Consider the following 9,216-nt stretch of genomic DNA (forward strand, 5'->3'; position numbering starts at 1 on the left):
ATGTTGGAGTTCTTGGGCGCTCATGCTTGGCCCTCTTGCCACCCTGGGCACCTCCTCCCTGCAGGCTCGTGCCCTCCGCTGGACCCGAGCCACCGTCTCTTCACAGGCTGACGCCGCGCAAAGGCGCACCTCTATGTCAGGTCTGAAGTGCGGCGGCGAGGAAGAGCCAGTTCACTCCGAAACTTGCAGAGACCTGACAGCCCTCGGCGTGCTGCAGGCTCACTGGCGTTTTCAAGAAGACAGGAGGAAAGGGCCTTGGGGGACGATCCCAGGAGCAGAGGGTAGGCGTCCTGGCTTCCCGAGTTTGGTGAGAATAGATGTACTATCTGGAGGCGGGGGATTACACCAGCCCTGGCAGGTCCCTGGTGGTCTAGTAGCTAGGATTCGGCGCTTTCACCGCCGCGGCCCGGGTTCGATTCCCGGCCAGGGCGAGCCGTTTTGCGCTCTCTCTCCTCCGCCTGTTTTGCGCTCTCTCTCCTCCGCCTGTTTGATGCAGAAGAGTCCCAGAATTGCCCAGGCTTGGAGAGGTGAGAGGTGATGAGCAACTGTTCAGCGGCTTGGGGCTCCCAACAGCTGTACCTTGCCCTTGACCACCGGGAATCTTCACCGCTCCTGTGGTCCTCATCTTAGACACCTAACCTTTCGCTCTCAGAATGTTCATCTCCAGAGAACAAAGTAGAACCTGTGACAAGAGCTCCAAATCTCCTTTTTCAAAACAATTGCAAACGAAGTTGAAAGAGTAGTGACTTTATGCTTCACACATTTACCAATGAACATTTTCCACATTAGCTTTGTCCATCTCTCCATATGTATGTATTTTCTACCTCATTTCAAAGTAACTTGCAGATATCTCAGGATCCTTTGGTTACTCCTTTCCTTTGCCAATACACCTCTAAACCAGCCTCTTGGGGACTTCTCCTCTTTATCCTCTCAAAGAGGTCCCTCTTGCTCCTTGAGCATAAAGTCTCAGGTGTGACCTGGAGCCCCTCCAGGAATTACAAAGACTCCAATCACTGGGAAAATCTCAGGTGTTTAGAGATTCTCTCTCAGAAACCAGGGAAAAAGTCCAAATCCTTTGAGTAAAAATCAATTGTACACTCCACAGACAATGCTCATTCGCCCCTACTTTTATCCCCTGGATAGGTCAGAAGACACTACCTTCAACAAGGCTGTGAGAAATAGATCCTACAGAACTGTTTTCACATCCTCAAAGAACTGTGGTGCTCATTTTATGAAAGACAGTGGGAACTGCTACCATGGAACTGGGATCATTGAAATGAATGTTCATGATGGGAAGATGGGACTGGAAGGGTCAAGTCACAACATTTAACCTTAAAGGACAAGTTGACCTCAGTTACTATGTCGAGTACAGAGCTGAAGCAGTAATCAGAATGGTCTGTCCCTCAAAGCTCTTTGGCATTAACTCCTTGGTCGGTGTCTCTAGAAATGCAATAGATGGGCAACCTATTAAAGTCTTACTTGATTTGCATAAGCAGAAACACACTAAGTCTGGTGAACATAGTCTGACTTGAATCACAGCAATAGACAGTCACAGACCCTCAACAAATTCACAAGCACAGAGCTCTTTGAATGAAAGAGAGGTAGATCCCCTCAAGGAAGAACCTGTTTATACAGTCAAAAATCAATTCTCTTAGGGTTTTACCTAAATGGCATATTTCCACCAAAGTTATCTGAGTAGGATGACCTCTTAGTAAATATTATTTTATAGCAGAATATTTGGAATTTACTCCATAATAGTATAAGTACTTAGGTGTGTTATTAGTTCATTTTCATAAGCAAAAAAAATATTTTAGAAGGGTTGTCATCAGGGTTGATCATCAGTGAAACTAGAGTGAGGCAAGTTTAGAATGTGAACATCTATTTGACTTTGACTATCATGAGATTTACCTTTCCTAGGAAGGAAAAGTAGATTAATGTGTATTGAAACAGGACTTAAAATTTTTAGAGGAGTAGATAAAATTATTTATAGGTTGTTTTAGTTACCAATTGGGAAAATTATTAAGGTAATCACTGGGTTGGTAATGTGTGGTGGTTAAGGTTGTGTGTCAACTTGGCTGGGCCATGAATCTCAGTGGTTTGGCATTCATGTAATGATGTAATCTGGCAGTTATATAGTGATGTAGTCATCCTGCATGATGTGGTCTGACATGATAAGCCAATCAGTGGTAAGGGGATTTTCTTCAGAGGTGTGGCCTGCATCCAATCCATGTATAGATGTTTTGCCAAACCTTGCTTGCTTGCTCTGGATCCTGCATCTAGCTGGTCATCGTCTGACGTCCAGTTCTGGGAACTTTAGCTAGCAGCCTGCAACCTTACCTGCCAGTCTTGGGTTCATGAGCCCTTGCAGGTACATGAGATGGGAGAAGCCTCCAGCCTGATGTCTGACCCATGGACTTGGGACTTGCTATCCCGTACAACCATGTGAGCAATTTCCTAGAGATAAACTTCTCTCTTTATACCCATATATAGCTATATATATATATATATATACACACACACACACACACAGAGTTATGTATGCATACACTCACACACACACCCCCATACACATGCTTTACTGGTTTTACTTCTCTTGAGTATCTGGCCTAAGACATTTGGTGCTGAGAGTGGCTCCAGGGGAACAGAATCATAAGGATGAGTTTTCTAAACTGGTTCTCAAGTCTGACTAGTCCTAAAAGTGCTGACAACTCTACCTCCAGTAGTAAAGTGGGTGCTGCTAATCCATGGCATGAGGTGGCAATTTTAATAGCCAAATATCAACAGAAATAGATCATGTATTGGTGAGAAGCGAGGCTCTGGGTGATCACACGTTTCAAAATTTTCCAGAGTTTTGTCAGAATGAGAAGTATGGAAGCTGGTTGGTTGGTCTTCCTTTCATTAGACGAAGTGATAAGAGAGAGGAGCTCAGGGCTTCAGAGTTACAGTTCAAGCGCCATATAAAACACCTCAAAGTTGCAACTTGCTTCCTGAAAGAAAGCCTTATTTCTTGTAGTAACAGAGCTGATATTGCCAAAAATCTAACACAGAATCTTATTGTAAGAGTGGCTGAATTACAATGCCAAATGAATTAAGTTAAAGTGAGGGTGTTGATTAAGAAGAAATGGGACCCTATAGGACAGAACAGAAGTGGCACATAAAGTTTCCAGGGAGTGCCTGGTGGATTTGAACTGTGGACCTGTTTTGTGAGGAGACTTAGCACTTCAGCACTATGCCACCACACTTTGCATATTAGGTATGGGAGATAGGAAATAACGTCGAAGGTAGGTTTTTTTTCCCCCTTAATCGTGAAATATAAGAAAAGTGTACAGGTTTCTGCTTTGAGCCATGTTGGTGTTAGAGAAAATGGTATTTACTGTTCTACCTTAAACCACTAGAAGACAAGACAAAATATGTGAAATAGCTCTTTGGAGGCACTGTACCACAGAAAGTATATGACAGAGCTCAGACTAAGGCAGTAACAGTGTGTGTTTCCACCAGGCTGAATGGAAAGAGCATCTAACACATGTGGCAGGAAGGAGAGTCTTCAGAAGGGTAATGCCTCAATACCCTGTCCACATTAGCCTAGAATGTTCTGAACGTGCCCCAAGAAAGCTTAAAAGCAAGCCTGGAAAGAATGAAATTGTTTGCAAGTCACTTCACGGCATCCCAGAGCAAAGTCCTAAAATATTTAAAGGAGTATATGAAGAAAAACTTTCTAGTAACCCTGATGTAGGGAAACATGATCCATAAGCATGAGAAAAATCAACTAACAGAAATAACAGATGACAGAATCAGTAGACAAGATATTAAAGCAGCTATGATAAACACACTGTATAGGTTCAGAAAAATGGAGGAAAGCATGAGCTTCATGAGGAGAGAAATAAAAAATAGAGATTCAAATAAGTCCTGTTGGACTTCCTGGCAGCCTTTGTGACAGACTCCATCTTGGTTCCAGCAACCTCTGTGAGGAAGTCCATCTTGAATTCTAACTTCCTGTGCATTTGATTTTCATCATCCCTCCCCTTCTCCTGGAAATCTCAGCCCATCTAATGAATAAAGATAATGCCTTCTCCCTTCCCCCAAAAAACTTTTATAAGCCCCAGGGAATCCTTTCTTCATTGAGAGACTGGAGGCTAGCTAGGTAGAAATCCCTCTCCCTCTCTCCTTCCGGAGCCTTTTACTTTCTTTCTGTCCCTAATAAACCTTTGCTCGTGTGGAACCTCTGAGCCTCTCCTGGTCATTCCTGGTCACGCAGGGCTTAGTCCTGAGCTGGGAAGCCCTGCCCTCTAACAATTTCTACAGATAACACAAACCCCAGAACCTTTAAAGAGTGATACATATGACTACATCAAAATTTCAATTCAAATACAAATGACGAACTTTAAAAACATTCTACATAACAACGAAATTATTTTTCTTTTCATTGTTGCTGTTGTTAGGTGCCACTGAGTCGGTTCTGACTCCTAGCAACCCTACTTAAATCAGAATGAAACACTGCCTGGTTCTGTGCCATCTTCACAATCGTTATGTTTGTGCCCATTGTTGTAGCCACTGTGTTAATCTGTCCTGTTGAGGGTCTTCCTCTTTTTCGATGACCTTTTTTTAGTATGTATTTTTATCAAAGTAATATATGCCCAAAAGTTTGTTATGAAAAACTGTAGTCCCCTGATCCCTTTCTACATTTCCTGTTCTCCAGAGAAAACCACTTTCAACCCATATAACCAATTATCTGGCTACTTCTCTCTTTAAAGAAACATTGTTACGCCTTGATTTTCCAGTCTACCCCCTGCAGACAGCCTGCAAGGTGAAAAAAGAAGTGCATCTGAGTTGGTGCCTGCATCAACTGCTAGTCAACACCAAGGGAGCCAACAGGGCGCTTCACTTGACTTCCACTCAGTTGCCAACGGATTTAATCCACCTCACCCCTCCACACTATGAAAGGAAACTTTGCAAGAACAAATGCCAGGCAAGCTGCCTTGAGGTTTATCGGTGGCACCGGGTTTGGGTTTTCGGGTGGGTCAGGAAGGGATGGGATCGCTCCTGAGTGAGGAGCACGGTGGTCCACATCCAGCAACTGAAACTGCTGCTGTGAACGCCCAGTTCCTCTGCCTTCCCCTCCCTACTTTCTCATTTTTTTCTTTGCTATTCTCCCCTTTGTTTTTTCCTGTCTCTTCTCCTTCCTCAGCTATTTTCTGAGGGTTTCTGGAATCTCAGTTTCTGAGGAGGAGAGAAGAGGATGAAGGGACAGGCTGCAAGGCCTAAAAGGCCGCGGGGGGCAGGAGGGGGATCTGGAGCAGCTCAGTGCTCTGCGGAGCCTGGGGCTCCCCTCCTGTTTCTTCCCTTCCACTCTGAAACCTTTCTGGCTCCTAAATGACCATCAGGAGGGGGACACGGAAAAGGGGGTAACGAGTTTCATTCACTAAAGAGTTAAAAAAAAAAAAAACTTTAATTAAACCCTCTGTATTCAGAGTCCAGAGTGCTCACCATTACACCATGGAACCCCCTCAGAAGTTGATGACTGCATCCCAACACCAGACCTGATTTCCATTGCTGTCCAGTGGATTTTGACTCCTACCTATGAGTATCGCAGCAAAAACCCAGACCCAATAACACTACTGTCAAGTTGATTCCAACTGATATATGTGACTATCTCAATAAAAACCAAAAACAGCAAGCCCGTTGCCATCAAGTTGATTACAACTCATCTCAATAACCCAGACCTAGTGCCGTCGAGTCGATTCCGACTCACAGCACCTTATAGGACAGAGTAGAACTGCCCGTAGAGTTTCCAAGGATCTCAGTGGAGGTGTGTAAATACTAATTTAGCATCCATAGTTTCCACAGACTAATCTCAAGGCAGTCCTCTGTCAGACAGGACTTGAGTATGGTTGACCTGTGTGAGTGGGCTCACCGGTCTTGCTTTCTCTCTGCCTCTCTCCTTTTATTGACTTCCATCATTTCATTCAGAGCCCTGGTGGCCCAGTGCTTAAGAGTTTGGCTGGTAACTGAAAAGGCTGAAGTTTGAATTCAACAGTCACTCCTTGGAAATCTAATGGGAGCAGTTCTACTCTGTAATATAGGGTCACTTTCAGCTGGATGGATGGCAAAAAAAAAAAAAAAAAAAAAACATTCACATCTCAGGAAATGAGGTAAAATTCACTTTGGGTTTAGGGCAATAGCACAGCTCTTTAAGTCTCCATCATAAACCACAAACTCTGCCTCATTTGCCAGAGTTTCCTGTCCCAAGGTGAAATTTCTTCAAACAATAGTGTTATTTCCTTTTCTCTAACTTCACCCATTTCTCATTGCCCAGGGAGGGCAGATGATTGTCAGGGCAGGACTTGGGACTTTGTGTGTCCCTTGGGCAAACAGCTCCATTACACTCCAAAGCCACCACAGCTTCCTAAGTAGAGTATAGAAAGGTGTGTCAGCAGTCGTTTATCTGGAAGTGGGTTCACGAGACAGGATAACTTTCGTTTTCTTCTTTATACACTTCTTTTTTTTTGTAAGTTTTCTTACAACAAGCATCTATTTGTCAGATTTACAATAAAACAATTAATAATGCTTAACATTTACACACTTAGACAAACCAGACTAACCTCATCTGCTGTGACTCATAATTGATCACATGCTCTTGAGGCTGTAAAGATAGAGGTCTGACACTTATACAGCCACAGTCTGTTTTCTAAGAGCTTGGCCACGTCCATCACATTGCAATTTCTCAATATGTCATTCATTGTTTTTTTACATGTTTTCTAAAATGTAGTGTAAAGAATTTAACTTTATCCAAGGAATTTTATCTTTGTCCTTGGTTTCTAAGAGATAACTATAAACCAAAAACCAAAACAAAACAGCAAACTATTGCTTTCAACTCAATTCCAACTCATATACACATTTATGTAGTACAGGGCAGACCTGCCCAATAGATTTTCCGAGGATGTAAGTCCTTAGGGAAGCAGATTGACACAACTTTCTCCAGTAGAGTGCTAGTGGATTGAAACCACTGACCTTTGGGTTAGCAGCCCAACACTTACCCACTGTCCCACCAGGGCTCCTTGAGATAACTCTAAACTCTTGGAATTTGCTAAGTAATTGAGATTCCTTTGTTTACTACGAAGCCCTGGTGGTGTAGTGGTTAAGTGGTTAAGTGCAAAAGGTCAGCAATTTGGATCCAGCAGGCACTCCTTGGAAACTCTATGGAACAGTTCTACTGTGTCCTATAGGGTCGCTGTGAGTCGGAATGGAAAACAGGTTTGTTTACTATAGGCCTCCAGACTACACTTGAAGGTTTATGCTAGTAAAGCAACTCAGATGGGGGCTGGCCAACCTAGAAAGACCATCTGCTGTTATCAGCCAATTTGGGGGGAGGTCGGTAAGTTTTGCTGGAACATCCATATATAGTGGATACAGGCCACACCCCTCAGAAAACTCTTACAACTGATTGGCCAATCACATGAGATCACATCATGGAAGTGAATCCACTATATTACATTATGAAAAAGCAGTATGTCTAGCATCTGCCAAACCACTGAGAATCATAACCTAATCAAGTTGACACATAATATTAACCATCATGGGTCTTATGTCCTCAACCTACCATCATGTGGCTGGCTGATAGTCCCACCTCCACTGGGGACTGGTGTCATATCAGGGACTCAGAGTTGTTTTCCACTGTTGGTTTTGGGCACTGAGTAGTGGCTGTAGCCAGATTAGCCTTGGTGAGTGGAAGCCCATGTTACTGAGCCCATGCATAATTTCTATCACCGCTGCTAAGCCATTTTATGAGCCCTTTGAGCAGTCCTAGAATTTCCATTTGGTTTCTTTTGATGGTTTTCACACCTCCATTATCTATCAGATCACTCACTGAAATCATGTTTTCTGTGTGTGTGTGTGCAATAGCTGCTTTGAAGTCTGCTAAATCTAACATCTGGGATATTTTTGAGCTGAGAGTTGGTTTCTATTGACTTATTTTTGCTTTGAATATGAGTCACATGTTTCTTTGAATGTATAGTATTTTTTAATTATTAGACACTTTGAATGATACATTGTAGTGTGTTCTGATATCTTTCTCCAGAGTATCAATTTTTGTTCTAGGATACCTTATGGGCCGTTCTACTCTGTCATATAGGGTCACTATGAGTTGGAATTGATTTGATGGCACACGACAACAACAACAAGCATTTTGATTACTGGCTGATTACCTTACATTTGTAGAAGACTGGATTTAGGCTTTAAGATGAATCTGTGGAAAGTTCAAGGTGTTTACCAAAACCCTCACCTTGTTGGAATGCCACCTCCAAACTGTGACTCCTCTGCAGCTCTTCTCAGGGGTTGGTTTGTACTTTGTTAGGGGCTGTCATATAAGTAAATCTTATATTAGGGTATGGGTTGTGCTCTTCAAGTACAGTCTTCTGGAGAGAGTCTCAGCTGGATGCTCAGTGGTGAAGAGTTAACAAAGCTTGAATTCCAACATTACCTGGTACTGATCTCTAGGACCTCTGTTCTGTTCTCCATCCTGTAGCATCTGTCCTCTGGCGAGCCTGGGTAGTACTTTCCTGCACATGAGCAGCCCAGCACTCAGCAAATAGCCTGCAGAGAAACCCCATATGGAATTCTGAAAAGTGACCTCTAAATGGCTTTCTCCCTTCTGGTGCTCTAATCTTTCCTTACTCTGGTCTCTGCCTCCTCATGTGAACACCATGCTCTGCTGGGATTTCAGCTTGCTGTACCACCATCAGGAATTCTCCCAAACCCTCTCTCAGTGATCACAGTCTTACACTGCTTCTGTCCAACATCTGTAAACTGGAGCCTCATATATTGTCATTTTTTGGTTATTTAAAGGAAGAAGACTAATTTGGGAGGAGTTACTATGTCATAGCTACAGGTGAACAGAGCGGTGCACAGGCTTCAGCAGACCACCTTTAAACGGGGGCTTTTCCACATTGATGACTGATTCTTGTCAGTGCCTTTGCAAATGAGGGTTTAATCACATGTGTTACTGATTTCAAAATAATTTGAGCATCATTTTCCGCATTTACAAATGACCTGGACCAAGGATTTTCTTTTTATTTTCTTAATGAGTACAATAAAAAATGACCTGGGACTGCTGGGTTTACTTTCAGCATGATGGTCTCACAATACCTAGGCTGAATATCCTGTCCTCTGGGGATAATTCAATACTTCTAACTCTCCTAGGACCACAAGAGAGAGGATTAG

At 43.1% G+C, this 9,216-nt stretch overlaps 1 non-coding gene across 1 annotated transcript; it reads left to right on the forward strand.

The window, feature by feature from the left end:
• The first annotated feature begins 359 nt into the window (after positions 1-359).
• On the forward strand, positions 360-431 carry TRNAE-UUC (transfer RNA glutamic acid (anticodon UUC)). The gene has a single exon. It is a non-coding gene; the product is annotated as a tRNA-Glu (tRNA).
• Positions 432-9,216: the final 8,785 nt, after the last annotated feature.

The sequence above is a fragment of the Loxodonta africana genome, chromosome 3, assembly GCF_030014295.1.
Source record: "Loxodonta africana isolate mLoxAfr1 chromosome 3, mLoxAfr1.hap2, whole genome shotgun sequence".
Lineage (NCBI taxonomy): Eukaryota > Metazoa > Chordata > Mammalia > Proboscidea > Elephantidae > Loxodonta > Loxodonta africana.